The sequence below is a fragment of the Artibeus jamaicensis genome, unplaced genomic scaffold (genome assembly GCF_021234435.1).
Source record: "Artibeus jamaicensis isolate MK-2021 breed Jamaican fruit bat unplaced genomic scaffold, CSHL_Jam_final contig_729, whole genome shotgun sequence".
Lineage (NCBI taxonomy): Eukaryota > Metazoa > Chordata > Mammalia > Chiroptera > Phyllostomidae > Artibeus > Artibeus jamaicensis.
Genome location: NW_026521939.1, coordinates 8,220,328 through 8,244,002, shown reverse-complemented (window position 1 = coordinate 8,244,002; position 23,675 = coordinate 8,220,328). Strand labels below are relative to the sequence as shown.

At 40.6% G+C, this 23,675-nt stretch overlaps 1 long non-coding RNA gene across 1 annotated transcript in view; it reads left to right on the top strand.

Annotated features, from left to right (window-relative positions):
• LOC119041351 (uncharacterized) overlaps nt 1–9,962 on the top strand; it is a 99,774-nt gene extending 89,812 nt beyond the window's left edge. The window contains exon 3 of the long non-coding RNA XR_005081026.2: nt 9,837–9,962. This is a non-coding gene — a long non-coding RNA (uncharacterized LOC119041351). The remainder of the gene's footprint in view (nt 1–9,836) is intronic.
• The last annotated feature ends 13,713 nt before the right edge of the window (nt 9,963–23,675 follow it).

The following is a 23,675-nucleotide window of genomic DNA, read 5'->3' as shown; positions in this document are numbered from 1 at the left end:
GGGAAAGATGACTTCTACAGTTTGGGGAGTAATTCAGTACCAGAATCCTGGCATCTGTTCCTTCACTTCTCTCCCCAGAGGTGCAAGCCCCACACTCTCCTCAAGTGTCTTTAGTCCACTCTGCCCTTCCTTTGCAGGATTGTAGGGTAGTGGCTGCAATCCTTTGCAGGATTGTAGGGTAGTGGCTGTAGGGTTGGGCCTTTACAAGGCTGTCTGAGTCCCCAGCCGTGTTTCCCTGGCAGAGAGAAACTCCACTGCTTTTCACTGCTGTGTGTTATTTGGGTTCCTTTCCTAGTGTTGTAGGCTGGGGAGTCCTGTTTGAAATTTAGACCCCATACTTCTTGGGGGAACCCCATGCTTATTAATACATCCCTCTGGAACTTCAGCTGCTGCCCATGAAGACCCAGCTCACCCTCTCGCATCTCCTCTGTCCTCCCTATCAGTCCACACCACTTTGTGGGGAAATGGCTTCTTCTGTCTGTCTGTGGTTATAAGGCTTCTCTCCGGCTCATGTACAGTTGGTTATTCAGAATGATTTTTCTATAAGTTACTTGTAATTATAGTTTGGTCCTGGAAGGGGGTTAGTGTAGCTTCTACTTACTCCTCCATCATCTTAGGTCTCCTGCATTAACCTTAAATGCACCAAGTATCAGCCTCCCTGGAGTGCTTCTGTTTGCATTCCTTCACATGGACCCTGGCCTTTGAAGCAGAGTATCCAAGGACTTTAGAATCTGGATCTAGTTCCCATCTAGCACTTGAACTTGAGAAACTTGAGATGGATGTTCACGTTTTGCTTGACTACTTCTAAGGCAGGATTGTCTGCCTGGGATATTTTTGCCCTCTAGCGGACATTTGGCAACATCTGGTGACATTTTTGGTTGTCGTGTTTAGGGGGAGAATGTTGCTGGCAACTAGTGAGTAGAAACCTGAAATGCCATTGACCATTCTAGAATGCACAAGACAATCCCCTACAAAGAAATATCTGGCCCCAGTGTAAATGGTGTCAAGGTTAGAAACCTTCTTTAATGAGGGAGTTCACCACCAATCCCCACCACTATGAGAGTCCCCTTTACTTTCAGGTTACTCTAATTAGTAAAAGACAGGCAGGCATATGAGAGGCAGGTGGCTTTGGTACAAACGTATTTGGAGAAAGTCAAGATTACACAATTCTAGGTATTGGCAAAGGTATTTAAGAAATGCCCACCAGTAATACAGTGGTTTGGAACAGGATCACCCAAAGCTATTTCCAAGGCAGGTATCCAAATAACATAGAATTTTGGGGAACACAGTTGGTCCCAAGAATTGGAAACCAATTTCTAAAATATGGCATGCAGTGGTTATTAGAATGAGAAAGCGAACACAAAAATGCAGCCTTTCCCGAGAATGCACAACAAAAGGAATACAAAATGAAGTGACATATATATCATTGAAAACCAACTGGGTAGAGATGGGGCTGATATGCAGGAGATGGCAAGTGGAAATGAGTTGTACAGGAGTCATGAATACTAATTTATTTTGTGTTAAACATCCCTGACATTCTTTCATTCTCTCTCTGACACCATTGTTGTGTTTTGGTGAGTGTAAAAATTTATTAGTAGCAGCATGAGATTTCTCCCCCCATTCTTGGTGGGGAGGCTGTCTTTAGAAAGACAATAGAACGACTGAGGTTTCATTAACATAATAATGACAACTATATTATGCTCAAGGAGAAAGTCAGTATTAACAAGAGAAAGAAATGCTATAAAAAATACTCCACCCATCATTTTTTAAAGAAGAAGTTGTTTTCTTATGGATCAATGGTTTCCAAATTCTTTTGATTGTGCACCCATTAGAATTTTGGAGCATTCTACAATATGTTTATGTATAAATTATAAACATGTATTTCTTTTTTTTTTCCCAGCAAGGCTATCATTTATTTTTTTTATAATAAATTTTATTTAGTTACTTTTCAAGTACATTTTTTTATCTATTTCTCCCATCCCACCCCCCCACCCTGTTTCCCCCCTCCCTCCAATTTCCCCTCCCCCAGTCCTCATCCCTGTGTCTTTCATACTTGTTCCTCAAAATCTCTCCCCTTTTTTTCCCCTTAAATTCCCTTCCCTCTCCCCTCTGGTCGCTGCCCACTTGTTCTCTATTTCAGTGTCTTTATTTTTATTCTGTTTGCTTGTTTGTTTTATTCTTTAGCTTCCTGTCAAAGGTGAGATCATATGGTATTTGTCTTTCAATGCCTGACCTATTTCACTCAGCATAATGCTTTCCAGTTCCTAAACATGTATTTCTGTGTTCATATATTATGTATTTTATAAATCCGATACAAAGCAAGAAATTTAAAAGAAAATAACAGGTAAATGTTTCTTTACACACCCCAGTAAATTGTCCTGTTTAACCTCAACTACTAGTGTGGATGCTCACTTCTGGGTCAAAACAGTTAAAATATGTTGCACTCACTAAGTATGAGACATTGTTCTGAGACTTTATATATATTACTTAATTTAATACCCATAACAACCCTAAGGGGCAAAAACAATGGTCATTATCATTTCACCAGAGGGACAGAGAGGTTTAGTAACTTTTCCAAGGTCACACAACTAAAAAAATGGAAGATCAAGGACTCAAGCTGTAGCCTGAGGATTCAAGCTCTCATCTGCTCTCACCTGAGGAAAATGAAAGGCTGGAATCCTCTTCCTATGACAGAGGAAAGAATCAGGCTATTCAAACCCTGGGGGATTTAAGGAATTCCTTCATGGCAGAACAAGACCTGGCAGAAGAATAGTGAAAACCAGGAGTATAGGGTAAGGGGGGAAGAAAAAGGCAGAGGCTAGAGAAGACTCCCAGAAGTTTCCTGAGGCAGACCCTGATTGGATTGAAAGGCTTTTTTGTTTCATTTCTTTTTCTGAAATTTCACTCTTAGTACATAAAAGTACAACAAATTTATTATGTTTATTTTTGTGTCTTGAAATTTTACAGCATTTGTTTATTGTTTCTAATAGTTTTTTTGGTGAAGTTTTTTGAGTGTTCTATATAAAGAATCATATCATCTTAATTGTCAGCAAAAGGTGACAATTTTACTCCTTTATTTCAAGTTTTGATGCTGTTTATTTCTTTGTCTTGCTTGATTGCGCTGGCTAGGACTTCCAGTACTATTTTGATTAACAGTAGTGAGAGTAGACATCTCTGTCTTGCTCCTGATCTTAGAGGAAAACCTTTCAGTTTTTTTACCATTGAGTATGATATTAGCTGACAATTTGTCGTATATGGGCTTTATTATGTTGAGGTACTTCTAGATCCATTTTATTGAGTGTTTTAATTATAAATGTGTGTTGTATCTTGTCGAATACTTTTTTGCATCTACCAATGTGATCATGTAACTTTTCTTTTAATTTGTTAATATTGTGTATCACATTGATTTGCATATCTTAAATCATCCTTGTGCCCCTGAATGCAACAACAAAAATAAAATACCTAGGAATAAACTTAATGAAGAAAGCGAAGGACCTATATGCTAAAAACTACAAGACATTATTTAAAAAATTGAAGAAGGCACAGAGGAATGAAAAGATATTCCATGCTGATGGATTGAAAGAACCAACACAGTTAAAATGGCTATAATACCTAAAGCAATATGCAGATTTAATGCAATCTCCATTAAAATCCTAATGGCATTTTAAAAAAGAAATAGAACCAAAAAATCACCAGATATATATGTGGCCACAAAAGACCCCAAGTAGACAGGGCATCCCTGAGAGAAAAGAACAAAAGCTGCAGAATCACACTCCTGGCTTCAAATTATATTACAATGTGACAATAATCCAAACAGGATGATATTGGCAGAAAAACACACAGATTGATGAAACACAACTGAGAGCCAAGAAATAAAACCATATGTATATGGGCAAATAGCATGCAAAGGACATAAGAAAGCCTCTTCAGTAATGTTGCTGGGAAAATTGGAAAGCAACATGCAAAAGAATGAAATTAGAATGCTATTTGTCACCACACACAAAAATTACCTCCAAATTGATCAAAGACCTAAATATAAGGTCTGAAACAATAAATTACATAGAACAAAACATAGGCACTAAACATATGATTCTTGGTCTTAGGGAGGATTTTATGAATTTTACCTCAAAGGCAAAAAAAGTAAAAACAAAAATAAATGAATGGGACTATATTAAATTAAAAGTTTTTTTTTGTGCAGCAAAAGAAATCATCAGCAAAATAAAAATACAAAAAACCAAATGTGAGAAGATATTTTCAAACAATGCCTCCAATAATATATTATTATCTAAAATATATAAAGAGCTCACACAGCTCAACATCAAATAATTAAATAAAAATAATGGGTAGAGGACCTGAACAGACACTTCCCCCAAGAAGACATACAATGCCCAATAGATATATGAAAAGATGCTCAACTTCACTATTCAGGAAATGCAAATCAAATCCATAATGAGATATCACCTCATACCTGTTAGAATGTCTATCATAGACAAGACAAGCAATAACAAATGTTGGAGAGGTTGTGAAGAAAAAGAAACCTTCATTCACTGCCAGTCAGAATGTAAACTGGTGCAGCCACTATAGAAAATAATGTGGAGCTTCCTCAAAACATTGAGACTACAGTTACCACATGATTCAGCTACCCTTCTTCTGCCCCTAAAATTCCAAAACATCTACTTATACAGATGTATATCCTTCTATGTTTATTGCAGCATTAATCATGACAGCTATGCCATGGAAACAACTGAAGCGTCTTTTGAAAGATGATTGCATAAAAAAGATATGGTACATACATACAATGGCATACTATTCAGCCATAGGAAAAGATGAAATACTGTCATTTGTGAAAACATGGATATATTTTGAGAATATCATGCTAAGCAAAATAAGTCAGGCAGAAAAAGTCAAGACCCATGTGATTTCATTCATATGTGGGATATAAAACTGAAAGCAACCAATGATCGCACAAGACAAACAAAAACTCATGGACACATGTAACAGTGTGGTAGTAACCAGAAAGAAAGAGGGAAGGTGGGGGGGTAGTAAAGGGTAAATAGTATTAAATATATGGAGATAGAGGGAGAGTTGAATTTGGGTGGTAAACATACAATGCAATTATATAGTATAGAATTGTACACTTACAACCTATATAATTTTATTAACTAGTGTCACCCCAACGAATGTAATTTAAACAATTTAAAGAAGAAAAAGACATTTCCTGAAAGGAAAAGCAAAGGAAACCTTGGCACCATCTACCATGCTTCATGACTAAACAAAATTGTTTTCTGTCTGGTGGCAACTTGGACTTGCAGCCTCTTCTTGATACTGCACAAGAGGGAGGAATCACACTGGTAATGATTGTCCTGGGTTTTCTCGCAACCTTGATATCCTGACTATTTTTTCCCTCAAATAGTCTTAGTGTTCTCTACTACATCCTGACTACAATGGAGAGCTCCTGAAATTATCTCCTCAAGGTACAGGTAGAAATACTATTCCATATACAAACTCATACTTTTCTTTTATATTTTTTTCAATTACAGTTGTTAATATTATTTTATATTTTATATTAGTTTCAGGTGTACAGCACAGTGATATTTTATGAAGTAATTCCTCCAATAATTCTGGTACCTAACTGGCCCCATACAGGGTTATTACACTATTATTGACTGCATTCCCTATGCTGTACTATATCCTCATGACTATTTTGTAACTACCAACGTGTAATTTTTAATTCCTTCACCTTTTTCACCCAGTATCCACCCCCTCCAATCATTGCTTCTCCCATCTGGCAACTGTCAACAAACTCATACTATGTATTTAAACCTTTACAGCTCTTTTCAGTATCTTAAGCAATCATATAGCTATAATGGTAGCAAGTGGAATCTTGGGCATCATGTGGTATAATCCACTTCTCCTAAATGAGGAGCAGGGAGAGAACAACATACCTGATTGATATCCTATTATGCAGCCAGTGCCTAGATCTCTGGTCTGTCTGGCTCTTTGCATGCTAACAGAGCAGGCTTAAAAACATTTTTAGGTCAAATTTTTTTCAAGAGTGAACTCAGCTCAGGGCCAGTGGAAAGATAAATTTTTGTTTTCTCTTAAGCTATTGGTAATCTTTATTAAATCAGAGTGAATATACTAAAGGTCCCTATTAGGGGCTGAATTATGTCTTTGCAAAATTCATGCGATGAAGGCCTAATCTCTAGTACCTTAGAATACATTTGGAGATAGGGTTTTAAAAGAAGTTATTAAGTTAAATGAGGCCATTGAGGTGAGTCTTAATCTAATCTGACTGGTGTCCTTATAAGAAGAGGAAATTTGGACACAGAGAGACTCAGAGATGTACACACAGAGGAAAGACCATGTGAGGACACAAAAGAAGACAGATGTCTTCAAGCCAGGATGAGAGGCCTCAGAAGAAACCAACTCTGCCAACATATGATCTTAGATTTATAGCTTCCAGAATTGTGATAAAATACATTTCTGCTGTTCAATCGACACAACCTGTAGTATTTTCTTATTGTAGCCCCAGCAGACTAATACAGTCCCCTTGTCTTCTTCTAATAATTTAGTAACTAAGATCTACCTTTAAATAAATTCCCCACTTAATATCTATAAAAACTCTATAGTGTAAATCAAGGGTGTCAAACTCATTTTCACTGGGGGTCACATCGGCCTTGCACTTGCCTTCAAAGGGCTGAATGTAGTTAGGACTGTATACATATAACTAGTCCTTAACTAGGGGCAAGGAGCTTGGCGCTGCCACTGGGTAGAAACAAGGTATAGGGCCAAATAAAACAAGGTGGAGGGCTGGATTCGGCCTTTGGACCTTGTGGTCACCACCTGTGGTGCAGTTCTAATTATTAGCTTTTTTTTTTTACACATAAAGAAGAAACTGGGGCTGATAGAAGCTAGGAAGGAGCTGCACCGGTCATAGTTGCAAAGCCATGCCCTTCATTATCATTGGGGTTGCTGCTGTAATAAATGGGTGAGAATAGTTAGAAGCACAGAATAGGGACACGATACTGCTATGTCAGTTCCTGTCTCATAGGAAGGGGTAGAGAGCAATGGAGGGAGGCCAGATCCAATGCCAGAAGTCTGGGCCATCAATCTCATTACTCCTTTTGACTCCTTAGTCAACTCAACAAATATTTTTGGCTTCTACTATGTGCCCAGCACCAAGCTGTGCACTGGGGCTCTAGCAGTGAACACAGCTGACATGGTTGACCTTTCCCTCATGGAGTTTGTGGTCTAGGACCATATCAGCCTCTCTCTGCATTATTCAAGTTCTTAATGATCCTCTTTCCTCTAACTAGAGAAAAAAAAAAGCAAGACAGCAAGCCTGTTTCCTCCAGTGTTATCCTTTATTTTCATCTTCTGACAGCCATACTTCAAGTCTGAGAGGGGAAATGATTCTTCTTGACAGTGATACATTTATCAGTTTGACTGTTTTTGTTAAGTTCCCTAATTAATTCTTTATAGACTTCTATTGGCAACTGAATTTGTCTTTCGAATTAAAAATGAGCATTTGGATGAATTACCGGTGAACATTGTGATCCCTCTGGAGACTTTGCACTTCACATTATTTGTGGTTAGTCTCCCTGGTCATTGGTAGCTTTTGTCTTGCAGTGACACAGCCAGTGGTCACCATGACATAAGACAGCAGTGTCAGCATTCCCCCCGGCAGGTGGGATTTTGGGCACCACTGGACCCCTGGACCATCTCCTGAGCAACCTGGAGAGGGCTCCCAAACCATCTACATCCCCTCAGCACCACAAGGATTACTTTTAAACTTTTTGTGGGTGACCTGAGATCTGTAACTATCAAGAGCCTGATGTGGCTAAACAAATATAGAAAAGGAGCTATAGTGAACCACAGTCCAGAAAAGGGAAAGAGAGAGGAATGGAGGGACAGATGGAAGCACAGAACGAGGGGAGGATTAAGAGAGGAAATTAAGAGAGAGAGAGAGAGACAGAGACACAGAGAGAATGGTTTAAAGAAAGAGAAAGAATGAGACAAGAGTCTCAGAAGAAGTTAAAGAAATATGCAGAAAAAGACTGAGATAAGTGACACATTCACACGAAAACATGGAGAGGTGGAGAGAGGCACACACAGAGACGGAGGGCCTTGCGAAGAGAACATGTTCCCTTCATGTAATGTGAACATGTCTGGGAACAACAGTAGCACAAATTGTGTGATTATCACATGCCAAACACTAATAGGCATTGTTTCCTTCTTTTTGTTCAGCTCACATTATCATTCACATTTGAGGGATGCTGAAACCACTAAATAGCTTGCAGTGGGACACACAATAAGTTTTAGGAGGTGCAGGTATCTGAATTCAGAGCTCTGATCCCACATGAAGCATTTTTCCTCATAGTTGTGAGCATGAGGAGAGAAGTCTGAAAGATTTGGCATGATGTTTGACAGGGGTATGTAATGTGTGATGGATTGGGAGAAGAAGGAAGAGTGGAAGGGTAGAGGGCATCTGAAGTCCTCTTACCACTACAGAGGCCAACCTGAGTTGTGCATTGTGCTTGGCCCTTCCTGGTGGCTGGTAACCTGAGAGGTCCAGGGTAGGTGGAGGGAGGGTACTGAGTGCCTGGGGACCAAGACTCTTGGCCTTTTTATATGTGACATGTCATTTATTCCTTACAACAGGACTTTGAATTTGGAGTATCATCCTTATTATGTAGAGAAGTAAACTGGGGCACAGAAGTGTTAACTAATCTAAGTTCATAATGGTGGCTTGTAGGTGGTGGAACTGGGATTATAGCCCAAGCAGCCTTTGTGAAGGGCCCTGGTCATAGGTCCACATTGATGCCAAGGAATGGGACCAGTATGAAGAGTCATACTCTGGAGGAGGAGCAGCAACACTTTCAAGAAGCCCCTGTGACCCTGTTTGCAAGGAGACCCTGGGAGGCTTGTACACCCATCATGAGAGCAGGTCAAATGCCTGGAAGTTTTGGTAAGGAAAATGAATCTAAATTAATTGGAGCACAAACACCAGGAGATTCCTAATTTCCTACCAGGTGCAGCTAATCAACCCTCCATGAGTGTTGTCCACCATTCCTGACAACAAATGGGATAGATTAGGTATTGCTTGACAGTTTTCAGTTTAATTTTTGATATGCTGAATCCATAATGCTGGGGTTCAAAGAAGGGCACAAATCTATCCTCCATGTATACTTGACATTGATCGGAGCCATAATCAACCAAAAGGTCCCCATCTTTGAGAGTTAACATGGGATTTGGAAACACACCATTAAGACTATCATCATCATAATCAAGAACAGCAAGAAGAGTGGGTTCCCAACACTAAGCTTAATTAATAGATAAGAACATACCCAGGAGGAAAGATAAAGCAGAAGGTAAGAGATTGGGCTGTGGAGGAGAGCAGACCTGTTTGGACTTGCTGACCTTGGCTACTTATTAGCTGTGTGACTTTCATCAATGACTAAAAGTGACTAAACTTCTCTGAAATGAAATCCTGTGCTTTCATCATTGCATGAAACATGGAAGCTATGTCAAACACAGTCTTTTCCCCTGCACAAACAAGTTGATTTACTTACCTGTGGAGGCAAGGACTCCAGCAGGACTAGTCCCAAAGGTTAGGAAAATTGGGCAGGAATATATAGTAGTCAGGAAGGGCTTCCTGGATGAGGCAGAATTTGAACTGTAGCCATCATCATCATTGGCAATGTCATCAGCACGTGCATCATCACCATCGTCATCATCATCATTGTTGATAGCATTAATTGCTATCTTTTGAATATCAACTATTTGCCAGCATGACACTAATGAATCCACATGTTCTTCTTTTTTTCCCTTAGAGCCACCCTGAATTATCTGTCTCATATACGTGTGGAGACTGAAGCTCCAAGGTGCAAGGTACCTTGCCCAAGGTCACAGAACTGGAAAACAGTGAAGAGAAAAATTCAGATCCACCTGACTGCAAAGTTCAGGTAGACATTTATTGTTTTACTCTCTAGCTTATTTTCTACAATGTTTGTAGGACTTTTCCCTTTGCAGCTGAATTGCATTGCACTTTAATGTTGGCTTCTGTTATAACACGATAATTTGTGTTCAGCATAGTTATCTCTTCAATTGGCACCAGCTTCCCCAACATTAGTTTATGTTATTTGTGGTCACAATGTTCCCTCAGTCTCTCTGCCAAGTAGTTAATGGTGTATATACACATGCTTAAGTGCACCCAGGGATCTTGCTGCTAGGTTTTCCTTTGATAGAGTGTCAGTTCCCATTGTTCTGGGAGTACAGGTCCCTGAATTATCAGAAGAGCATGCCTAGTCATTGAAGCTGCATTTAATTGACATGAACATTCTGCTGCTGCTCTAAGGGAGAACATTTTCTTGGTTCCAGTAATAAAGGGCCTCAGCGGAGTGGTCCCTCTGCTTTTCTTACCACAATTGTTTTGTTTTTCAATAATGAAGCCCAATTTGAATCATCTTTGGCAAGAAGAAATATGTTGGAGGGATACTGGGGTATCTCAGAGAATCCAGTGACATAAGACAGCAGAGAATCCAAGTGAATGAACAATTAGGCTTCAAAAAGAAAGAAAAAAAAAGAATGATAGGAATCAGCTGCTCCAGGGACCTAAGTAAAAGAGTTTATGGATCATTTTTCTTAAGTTTGTAACTAAATCCCTAAATCTGGGTTATGTGGGCTTCTTTTCTGGATCAACCATCATTTCATACCCTCAGTCACATGTTGGAGCCTGACTTGTACTTTTCACAAGAACCAAATATTAAATTTTCAGGAATTTTGTGAATTAGTTTTTATACAATTGGTAGCTTCAAATCAGCCATAGTGGTAGTAAATACACCATGGGAATTGACAAGTGCTACAAAGTGGTGCTTTTTTTCTTCTGTTGGCCAGATGGTTTAGCAGCATCCCCTCTCATTATACATGCACTAATTATACAAAGTGGTGTTTAAGAATATGAACTTTGAATCAGACTCTGGGGGGTTGGATGTCGAGCTGCACTACTGTCTTTGCTTTGTGGTCTTAAACACGTTTCTTAGCCTGCCTGCACCTTATTTTCCTCACCTGTTACAATGAGGATAATAGTTCTACACCAAGCAGGGTTTGCATGAGTACTAAGTGAGCTAATGCATGGTGCTTGGTCCATGGAAAGTGCTCTTTGTACACCAGCTATTTTTCACACTGCTTTGCAATTGTATATCTGTTTGTTTGCTATTTTCTGGGGCCTGAATGCCCTGCACAGTTCTTGGTAACAGTAAGCACTACAGTTCTTGATGAATGAGTGAAAAAAGAAAGAGAAGAAGAGGAAAGGAAGCAAAGAAGGAGAATGGGACCATGGGAAAAAAGCTCATCTTTGACTCACCAGTAGCGTCACAGTATTTGAAATTGTGTCTGGCACATAGTTGGTGCTTGGTGAATATTTTTTAATGAATTAGTAGGTTCATAAATCCCAAAGCCCCATTTAGACCACTTTGTTATGTTCTTCTCCTTAACGTCATGTGGACATCTTCCTCTTATGTATATTTCATTCATTATTCATGTTTTTACTCTTTAACATGAATCAGGTCATTTCTTACCTTTACATAACAATATTTTAGATATTTGAAATAAGACATCTCTTCATGTTTTTATTTCTCTGAGATGAAATTTCCAGTAGGTGTGGAGACAGGAAAGGAAGTCTGTCACTAGGGTCAGGCTTAGCAATAGTGTCCTCCTGGCCTTGTACACATGGACTTCCAAAGTTACATCTCTGGATACAAAGCTGTTACATTTTAACACATTCATGGTCTTCCCCAAGCTTCACCCAGGGGCCAGGGTGAATGGACCTATAGAGATTTCTCATCTCCACCACCCTTATCACCTAGAACCAGATGTACAGCTACCCCATCCTCTGTGTCCCAGCACACACAGCCGAGAGGAATTTCTTGACAAAGTTCTATTGGAGAAGTTTCCAAGAATTTAATTGGCTACGAAGCAGAAAACATAAGAGCAAGATAATTACTGTGATGGCTTGTGAGGCTGAGGTTTGTCAGCTCAGAGTCTGTGATATGCCTGACCTTTCCCCTCATTGAGAGATCTCTCGAGGGTCCCTTAGAATTATGCAAGACAAAGCTAGCTCTCAAAGCCTGGGGGAAATTTAATAACCTTATCAAGTCTTGGGATAGCTATGTGATGTCTTCAGGGAGAGCATTTCCAGTCAGACTCATCTAGGTTCAGAAGCCCCTGTCCACACAAGCCAGCATGGGGGACAATTTGGGTCATTCTTAGTGCAGACACCTCTTCCTTATGCTCTCCATGGGTACAGCACCTCTCTTCATTCTCCCCATCTTTCTGGAGCCAGGAGAGGTATTTGGTTTTTGAAGATCCCATTTAAAACAACAACAACAACAACAACAACAACAAACTTTTATAGACCAGGAAGCAGTCTAGGTCCTTATCAGGGTCATAAAGGCAGGCAAAAATAATATCGAAGATTATCAGAGGCATACTCAAATCATACTCAGAATGGAACAAAAGGAAAGTCTGTATGCTGACCTCTGGGTCTACAAGCCAAATTTCTTTGAGGTGATTTTTTAGCCACAAATGCAGAATACTCACTAAGTGACTCAAGCTGGGCTTGGAACCCCGACACCTTTTTATTTTTTTAGGTCTGGTTGCAGGAGCCCTATGACGTTAATATGATTGCCTCCATTTTACAGATCAGGAAACTGAGGCACAAAGAGTTTAAGTAACTTCTCAGGGACACACAGCCAGCACTTGGCAGAGCCAGTCTTTGAACATAGGTGTGTCTGTCTGACTCCAAAATTCATGTTCTTTCTTCTCTTCCTGGCTGCTTCTCTGTAATTTATACATCAACCATGTTCCAGAGAATTCTCTGGCTCTTCACCTGGTGGCAGAATCTATAGGAAAAGAGATTTATATATCTTTTGCACTGAGTTTTAAACTCCAGTGAATTCTCTTGGTGATTGTGGCTTACGTTTTTTTCTTTTTTTTGAAGTGAATGGGGATTGTCAGGATGACTCAAGGGACAACGATCTGGCCATTGTGCAGGGCTAAGCACATCTACTACCTTTCATGAGAAACAGCCATGTCTGGTGTCAAGAGCCATACCACTTCCAGAATGCAACCTGTATGCTTGAAAAGCCACTGAGAATGTTTTTTCACCCAATGTTCAAAGATGGCAAATAACTGCATGCTCACTGGAATCTGACAATACATTAGGGCTCACCAGGGTGGAAGAGAAACTGCCTGACAGGGACATGATGAAATTGCTCATCTTTGCCTTCTGGATGGAGAGCTAGGAGGCAAAGAAGACAGGAGGGAGGTCTCTGCTTGCTTAGGAGCAGAGCGAGCATGCGGTTAGTGCTCATTAAGTTAACTAAGCATAGAGCTTCCATCCTAATTACAGCAGGGCTGCACACCTTGCACATAGCCCAACGAGATGGATCCCTGATGCTTCTTCTACTGGCCTGGAGCAACAGTGCTAATTGAAGCATATCTTGCAGTGCCTCTCTGGAGGGGAAACCAGCTGCAAACCACACATGAGCCCAGACTCACTGTCCTGCTCCTAATATTTATTCTTGAGTTGTTTGCAAAAAAACAATCAGCTTAAGAAGGAAGAGTTTTTTGCTTTTTGTTTTATGGTTTTTTTTTCCATAAAAAAATGAACTTGCAGGCAGTTAGTGAGACTGCAAAACTAATGTCAGCCTGGACTATTTTCTGGATATAGTATTTGGAGTTTACCATGTTAGATTATGAAAGTGCAGCAGTGGAACTAAAACCAAATCATGGATTTGTGTGTAGGTGTCGAACTTTAGGGATGAAATAGTCTCTGCCTTAGCTAGTTCTTCCACTGCCTGCGATACCCTGGAATTTCATGGGTTTTACTTATTTGCAGGTGTTCTGCCTTGTTGTAAAATGAACTGGAGCCCTGACCAAGTGGCTTAGTTGGCTGGAACGTCATTCTGTACACCAAAAGGTGGTGGGTTTGATCCCTGGTCAGGGCGCATGCCTAGGTTTCAGGTTCTACCCCCAGTCTAGGAGCATATGGGAGGCAGCCAATCAAAGTTTCTCTTTCACATAAATGTTTCTCTCTCTCCCTTCCTCTCTCTAAAATAAATAAATATAAACATGTCCTCTGGTAAGGATTTTAAAAAAATTAAAATGGACTGGAAGCTACTAAGCAGGTCCTGGTAACTACTTACACCAGCTCATGAGAACTAGTTGTTAAATTGTTAAAAACTTGGTGAGTCCAGTCCTTTTTTAAAAAAATATTTTCTTAATTATGCTATTACAGTTGTCCCATTTCCCCCCCTTTATTCCCCTCAACCTTGCACACCCCCTCCCACCCACATTCCCCGCTTTAGTTCCTGTCCATGTGTCATAAGTTCTTTAGTTTCTACATTTCCCATACTATCCTTGCCTCCCCCTGCCTGTTTTCTACCTACTGTTTATGCTACTTATTCTCTGTACCTTTTCCCCCTTTCTCTTCCTCTCACTCCCCTGTTGATAACCCTCCATGTGATCTTCATTTCTGTGGTTCTGTTCCTGTTGTATTGTTTGCTTTTGTTTTTGTTTTAGGTGTGGTTGTTAGTAATTGAGAGTTTGCTGTCATTTTACTATATGTGTTTTTTATCTTCTTTTTCTTAGATAGGTCCCTTTAACATTTCGTATAATAAGGGGTTGGTGATGATGAACTCCTTGAACTTTACCTTGTCTGAGAAGCACTTTATCTTCCCTTCCATTCCAAATGAAATCTTTGCTGGATAGAGCAATCTTGGTTGTAGGTCCTTGTCTTTCATGACTTGGAATACTTCTTTCCAGCCCCTTCTTGCCTACAAGGTCTCTTTTCAGAAATCAGCTGACAGTCTGATGGGCACTCCTTTGTAGGTGACTGTCCCCTCATCTCTTGCTGCTTTTAGGATTCTCTCCTTCATTTTAATCTTGGGTGATGTAATTATGATATGCCTTGGTGTGTTCCTCCTTGGGTCCACCTTCTTTGGGACTCTCTGAGCTTCCTGGATCTCTATTGCCTTTGCCAGAGTGGGGAAGTTCTCCTTTATTATTTGTTCAAATAAGTTTTCCACTTGTTGCTTTTCCTCTTCCCCTCTGGTATCCCTATAACTTAGATGTTGAAATGTTTAAAGATGTCCTGGAAGTTCCTAAGCCTCTCCTCATTTTTAAAAAATTCTCATTTCTTCATTCTTTTCTGTTTGGATGTTTTTTTCCTTCTGGTCCACTCCATTGATTTGAGTTCCAGTTTTCCTTCCATCACTATTGGTTTCCTGTGCATTTTGCTTCATTTCACTTAGTGTAGCCTTCATTTTTTTCATCTAATTTGCAACCAAAATCAACCAGTTTTGTGAGCATCCTGATCACCAGTGTTTTGAACTGTGCATCTGATAGGTTGGCTGTCTCTTTGTTGCTTAGTTGTATTTGCTGTAGAGCTATGATCTGTTCTTACGTTTGGGCCATTTTTTTTGTCTTGATGTGCTTGTTATGTAGTGAGGGGCGAAGCCTTAAGTGTTCACCAGGGCGGAGTGACCCAAGTCACTGGGTTGTGATGCTGTATGTGGGGGCGGGTTCTGAGAGGGAGCAATGACACCTGCTTTGCTCTCTGTCAGATTTCAGTCCCTTCCACCTTGTCCCCAAGCAAACTGGGCCTTTCTGGTGCTGATTCCCATGTGGGTGGGTGTTCCAGGACCCTGTGAGTCTTTCCAACTAACTCTCCTGTGTGGCTGGGAGTCTCTCCCAGCACCTCAACCGCCACAAGTATTTTCAATCAATGTTTTGAGGCTTTATTTCCCCGAGCTGGAGCCCTGGGTTATGTGGCCTGTCTTGCTCTCCAGTTTCACCTGGTTTATCTGTGCATGAATGTGGGACCACCCAGTCAGCCAGCCACCTTGAGCCCGGTGCCCCACTTCCCAGTTCCCGACTTGCTGAGTCTGCTGGTTGCCACCCTGCACCCAGAGTCTGCCAGCCACCACCTGCATGCCCAGGGTCTGCCCACTGCCATCTTACATGCCTGAGGTTTGTCAGCTGCTGCCTTGAGTGCCCAGTGTCACCACTTTTTTGCCATAACCCGACTCCACCCTTCCTATCAGTCTGGATGAATGTGTCTATTTTAACTCCTTGGTTGTTGGACTTCCACACAGTTCAATTTTCTGTCATTTCTGGTTGTTATTTTGTTTCTAAAAACAAAATTTTGTTTGTTGTAGTCCTTGTTTTGGTTGTGTGAGGAGGCATGGTGTGTCTACCTATGCCTCCATCTTGGCCAGAAGTTGGTGAGTCCAGTCTTTACATCACTGGTAACTTCTGACTGGCTGTGGTGAGAGTATTTACATCATGGGAATTGGGGACCACTGCAAATTAGGGCTTTCCAATTTTTGTTGGACAGGTAGTTTGTTAGCACCTCCCCATCCCCATCCCAGGAGAATATTCATGCATTATTTATACAGGGTTATGTTTAAGATTATGAGCTTTGGAATCAAACTCTGTGGATCTGATATCTAGCTTTGGGAGTGGTAAAAATGGGCTTTGAAGAATTTAAGAACTGGGATTCATATCCAGTGTTGTCGTTTAATAACCACATAACCTCAGGCAATTTATTTTACGTTTCCGAGTCTCAGTTTCTTTAACTGCCGAGGGTGTATAGAGACTTCATAGTGTTGTCATGAGGTCAGAATGAAATAGCTTCCAGTGCCAGGCATTGTTCCTGGGTCTTGAAGAATAACTGACAAGCACTTGGATTTTGAAAGATAGCAACTGTGTTGAGGATTCAGAAGTTATACCCAAAGGCCTCAGGAATAGTGCTACAATTAATTAGCAAAATCTGTTGTAAGTGTGGATGTGGGTTGTGTGAAAAAGGAGAGAATGGTGCCCCAGGCAACAGGATCAGTGTGGACAAAGGCATGGCAATTACTAAGATTTAGCAACTCTTTATATGGCAGGTACTCTTCTAAGTGATTTCTGATATATCACATCAACTTGATTAATTTTTATAAGAATCTAATGAGGCAGTGGTTTTCATCCACCCTCTTCCAGTATATTTAGCATCATCTGGAGACTTTTTAGTTATTATGACTATGGGTGCTTGGATGGATGGTACTGGTATCAAGTGGGTAGGAATCAGAGATGCTGCTGAAAATTCTACAATGCACAGGGCAGTTTCCATCTCAAAGAATTATCTGGCTCAAAGTGTCAATAGTGCAAATGTTGGGAAACATTTCAATAAAGTATGCGATACTATTATCCCCATTATATTGATGAGAAAAGTAAGGCACAAAGAAGCTAAAGCACTTTCTTTAGGTTATTCAGGCAGTAATTGCTGATGTTGAACTCAGACCCAAAGTTCATACTCTTACCCTCTGTGGCTACACAAAATTTGTAATATTCAGTGAGACAGGTGGGAGGGAGGGGGGAGAGGAAGAATAGGGGACTCAGAACAATATCTGAGAAATAAAAGGCAGGTTGCAGCTATAGTGAATTATTACTAGTTTTGGCTTTGCCTGTACCTAAAACAGGCCTTCCTTCCCCTTCTTTTCCTTAGGCCATCTCCTCTGCTCCTCCTTTAAGCCCTTGTTAGAGGGTTGAGCTCACCCTCAAATTTCCTCTGGCATTAGGGTCCCTCTTCCAGTTGCTCACTGCTCTCTTTTACCATGGTAGGTTAGGGCTGTGGAGGCAATTTGTTCTGACACGCTGGCCACTCTTACCCACTTACCTGGGAAACCAAAGCTTAGAGATGCTAGGGCTTCATGGAGACAAAATACCATCATTCTGCTTCCCACTGAGGAGGCACAGCTAGTGCCAGCTCTGGTACTATTTGTACAGCAGTAGTGCTGGGGAGCAGCTCCTTGGGGACTCCAGTGCTCCTGAGAGGGAGCTGTCAAGTGCATGTGAGTGAGTCACCTGGAGTCTTTGGAGGCAGAAGTGGAAGCCAGCTTCTCCTCAGGGCTGACATAAGGCTCTGAGATTTTGCTCTTCCCTTTGCTGCTGCGTGAGCAGGTAGTTATGAAGAATTTGCTGTTTTTAATATAGAGAGGAGAGAGAAGGAAGAAGAGTGGTTTGAAACATGGGCTGTGAAACCAAGGCGAGTACCTTACTCACCTATAAGATGGGAGTAATAATGCCTAACACAGGGACTTATGAGGATAACGACTTGTTAGGTGTAGACACATAGATATGTTACCAAACTAAAGGGATCCATTTGTCTGCATGCACCAAAGCCCAATAAGACACAAACAGGAGCTTGCAGCAAAGAAAGTAAAGGTCTAGTTTTAGGAAGTGGCCCATACCTGAAGTCACAGGTGAGCTAATAATGCTCAAAGACCTGGCTCCCCAAAGTCTTCCAGGGGATGTATTATATGGGGAAAAATCATTAATCATGTGGACTAAAAGAGTCAGGGTTTTGGTCAGTGTTGTGGTCTCTTCCGATTGGTCACTGCATCTGGTCCTGATGTCAGCCATGGACATTTCATCTGGTCATTTACACTTCTCTGGGCCTGGACATGAAACTCAGCTGGGTCTAGGTGTTTTCTTTAGTATGAATCAAATTTTGTGTCTGTGGTCAAGAGACTGAGGCTTTGTTCTTAAGATTATTGGACATTGTTCAGAACCTCATTGTCCTGAGGACTTAGTGATTAGAAGAGTGGACGTGGAAGGGAGAAGGAGGCAGGTAAGTCAGGGTACTGGTAAGGTCAGCTTGAAAGGAAACAAAGGAGAAAAGGCCATATTAAAGAAATGAAATTTCTATGTGGTTGTAGATATAGCCAAAACCCAGGAGGGTAAATGGTTTTCTATCTTACAAATGAAACCAACTACATTCTTTTTGTAACAGTTGCTGAATTGAGAAGGATTCAGAGATCAGGCCCAGGTTCATCAGGAAAAAAAATGCCTGATTGATTAGTGATGTCTGTCATGGTTGTATACCTAGTTCCTCTCCTCCTGCTCCGCCCCACGCCAGGCTAAGGGACATAGTAAATAGTTAATGGAAACCAATTTCCTGCTATTGTTGGTTATTGAAGTCACTGTAAAGTCAAGGTAAGAAATAGTTATTTGTTTGAGGAGGGCTAGCAAGCAGAGAGAAAAGTTGTTGATTTCTTTTAAATTGGCAGTTCCTAGTGATTAAATGGTTATGCTCCCAAGAGGGCTTTAACGTGTTTTGACGGTGGGTGATAGGAGGGCAAACAGCTGGCTACAATCCTCTTTTTTTAAAAAAAAGATTTTATTTATTTATCTTTAGAGGGGGAGGGAAGGAGAGAAGGAGAGAAATATCAATGTATGGTTGCCTCTCATGAGTCCCCTGCTGGGAACTGGCCTGCAACCCAGGCATGTGCCCTGACTGGGAATCGAACCATGATTGGGTTGTTCACAGGCCCGTGCTCAATCCACTGAGCTACACCAGCCAGAGCTACAGTCTTCTTTCTCGATAATACTTGTTCTTGTGGTACAAGTTGGGACAAGGGCGTATGCTGCAAAGTTGCAGAAGCCTGGTGTCTCCCAGGGTGAGGGGAAGGCTGGATGAGGGATCAGTAAGGCTGAGAGTAGGGGAGGCACTGGGCAGCTGATCCAAGTGAACTTCTGTCCACAGTTGTTTTATGGGGAAGAGTGCTGCTATTAAAGGAAAATATTGAAGAATACCTATAGTTAGTGAACATGGATTGGTTTTTGTATACATTTCCAGAACCTCTTCAGTTAAGAGCATTTCACATTTTCTCTGGGGACCCACTCCTCTCCCATTCCAGGTGTGGCTCCTGACTCAGCTCTGGCCAATCAGAACATTGCTCCCCTGGCCACCAGGATAGACAACTACATGATCCAAGTCAATCTGAGAATTAGACTGAGGAAGTTTTCTGGAAGCATTTGGAAAATAATTACTTTATCTTTATTAGCCTTGCTAGCTTGCTAAACTAGCACTATCTTGATCTAGAATTGCTGAAGGCCATTTTTGTCAATACAGGGGGAAAGTCTCCTGGAAAAATGAAGCCAAAATGGATTAAAATGGAGATGAGAGATGATGTGAAGCAGATTCTTGACATTATTTGAGCATCTGGATCCAGCCATGCCTGCAGCTAATGGCAGCTGGACTTAGGTTTTTTTTTTTTTTTGCCTTAACCAATTTATGATGAATAGTCTCATCACTAAAAAAAAAAGAGTCCCAAAGATTTCCAGCTAATATGATATGCAAGGTCAAACAGCATGTTGTCAGAGCCAACTGAACTTTTCTACATTTGCTGGGAGCAAGAAAGTAGAAACTTAAGATAGAGCAATAAGAGTGAGAATAATTCTGGTATGTTAACCATGAGAGTGATAACTTCTGTAAACCTCCTATCTATTACAAATAAATAAGCCTGAGCCAGGGGTTTTTCACAGTTATCACAGACCTTACTAATCCCAAAGTATGATCTCTGTTTTCCAGCTGAAGAAATCAAGAATCAGAGAGTTAATGCCCAACATACAATAGCTAGTTATAGAGTTTAAATTTGAGTCTAGCTCTGTCTGACTCCAAGACTTATGCTTTTAACTACACTATATACAGCTTCTTGACACACAAGCTAAAGAGTGAGAGTGAACACAGAGATGTGGGCTTACTATGAACCAGGTGCAGTGTTGGGTCCCCACCCATGCCTTCTCCTTTGAGCAAAGTAACACTCAGGCTGTGGAGATTGAGGAAACAAAAGATTAAGAAAAGGAAAACCTGCTTACTCTGATGTGTAGAGCTCATTAGCAACTTGTATTAAAAGAATTGATCAAATGCATATTATCAGCTGCTGGAATATCCAATGATAATGGCTGTCAATAGCTCACCGCTTCATCAGTAGCCCCTAGAGGGAACACTGAGGAGATCCATGAAGGATATTACTGCATTTTGCCACTCAAGCCAGTCTCGGAGAGACTGAGGGAGAGGTGGTCCAGGTAATCACATTTCAGGCACTTCGGGATATCAGTTGGAATAAGTACCATCAATGTGGTAGAGCAATTGATAATCTCCCAAGATCCAGACTGGCTGGACACTTCACTGTTCTTTACTGTAGAAATTGTCTGTCTCAGCATCCAGCCAAGACAGCACCATGATGATCAACATGGCATTCAGTGAGCAATTCTTCCTGGGTTTGAGTGAAAGCTAACCTTTCTTCCTTGAGATCTTCATTAAGCACAAAGTCTTCAACTGCCCGGGTCAGAGAGCACAGTTTTACTTTCAACTCAACATCATACATATTTTTAAATGTTTTAAAAATTAGAACATATCTGATCCAATCAATCTCTTCTTCTATTTCTATCTCTCACCTGTCTATAGTTTACATTCAGAAAAGACAGCAGCTACTGAGTATGCACCTGAAATGCTGCTAAGTCATTCACATACATTATTGTCTCACCTCTCAGGGCTTTCACGTATATACTTTGCTCTATCTGGACTTCCCTTTCCTCCCCGCTTCCCCCCACATTCCCCTTCTCCTGCATATTCACTGGATTAGCTTCCAGTCCTTCAAATTCCAGCCTGGTCTTCCCAGATAAGCTCTCCTATTATACACATTTTCTTAGTTTCTGATGTTTGTCCTATATAGATGTAGCCATTTGTAATGACATAAATGTAATTATGTAATTTTAAATAATCACTTGTATGGTATTGACTAATACCCAAGCCTTTCTTTAGAAGTGAAGTTCCATAGGAATGAGCTTAACTTTTTGCTCACTATGATATTCCTGGAGCTTATCTAAGAGCCCAGCCTGCAGTAAATCTTCAATAAATGTTTTATAACACTCCTACAAAATTGGTGGATATTACTAATCAAATATAGATGAAGAAGCTGAGGCACATAGAGAAAGTTGCGTAACCTGTCAGGACTTAAAATCCACCTTGTTTCACATGAGCTCTGTCCATTATGTTGTCCTGACTCCTAAAAGTTGACCTTCTGTCTGACAGGGTTCAAAGAGCTAAATGAGCATTGGTGAGCCTGAAGGTCCCTATAAATCAGTTTGAAAGTTCATTGTTGTTTCTTGGATCTAATTATATCCAAAGTATTAACATTCTTTTTTTAAGAATTCAAAGTCTAACATTTAAACACCTTAGATCAGTAAAAAGATAAAAAGATACTTCCTAATTTAGTCCAGTGTTTCTCAAACTGGCAGTTCACTGAAATCACCTTGGTTCCCCCACCAAAAGATTCTGATTTAATTGGTTTGGGGCAGGAACTAGGCACTAGTTTGTTGTTGTTGTTTTAATGCCCCAAGTGATTCTATGTGCAGCCAGGTTGAGAGTCACTGACCTAGATCTGCCAGCTTCACTAGCATCATCCCCTGGCACGGTCACCATGTCCCATCCACATTTCAACCTCATCTTTCTACAAGCAGTTTCCCAAGAAGCCATGTGTTGGTTTTTCTACTTCCATGGCTGCAGGCCTCCTTTGACACCTTGTGCATATTATTTTCATGACATTTATCACTCCATATTCTAATCCATCACTCTGTTGTTCTAATTTTATTTCCTTTGTGTCACCCACATGGACTGATTTAGTTGAGGTCATGGACTGGTCTTAGCCAATGATATATGCAAAATGCCTATTATATAGTAAATGTTGACACACACAAAAATGAGTTAGTGAATTAATAAGTAAATGGAATGAAATGTGTAGGTGATTCAATACATTTTATACCTCCTACCCTTTCCTATTTTAAACACATTTCCTAAAAGTCAATATTTCTAAGGCCACTGATATAAAAAAAATTAGTAGAGTAACTGTTTCCTTGGTCATTCAAATATGCTAAAATTACCATCTGTTTCTGGAACAATTTTGTGGGGTTATATGATTTTTAAAAAATTATCTCACTTGGAGACATAATCTACTTCAGTGGTTCTCAAACTGGCTGCCTATTGGAATCATCCAGCAATGATAGTGGTTTCCACCAAATCAGTTGCCATATACTTGCAGTGTGGGCCCATTATATATCATGAGTTGAGGCACGTACTGCATTTCATGAGTTAACAGAGAATTTTCTCACTGCACAAATCCTGAGCTCTGAACATACCTTCACCTCCTTTTTCTTACTGATCACACATCATCCTGCAGACACATCCTAGAAACTGCAATTGGCTTTCTTTGCAAAAATTGTGGGGGTTGGGGGACCACTGGAGAACACCATGTTTTCTGATTTCTTCCAATTGATTTTCTCATTTCCATATGATAAACACATTTATTGTGTCTTTCATTAACTAGCAAGAGAGGGAAGAATAACTTTTTTTTTAAAGTGACCTTTTCAATTGCAGTCTGGCATAAATATTTTGATGCTGTTGTTTTGAGGTTAAAAAAAAATGTTGAGTGTGGAATGTATTATTGATTCCTGCCTGTTCTTCAGTCTCATGCACTATTGATTAAAGGCCTGCACAGCCTTAACCTTTGCTCCTTCATCCCAAGGGAGCAAATCTGTAGAGCTGCTGAGAACCAAAAGCCCTGGCATGGGTATTATACTTGGTGAGCCAGCCAGACTGGAGAAGCTCAGAAAATTCTTACCAATGGTATGAGAGGACTCAGTGGGGAGATGTAAGAAGGAAAGATCAAGCTGACAGAAAGATCTGGGATGCTAACAAAGCAGAATCCCCTTCAAAGACTTATCCATCTCTTTGTCTGCATGCCTTTCTGTATCTGGGTCTAGAGTAGCAGTGTGATGCATCA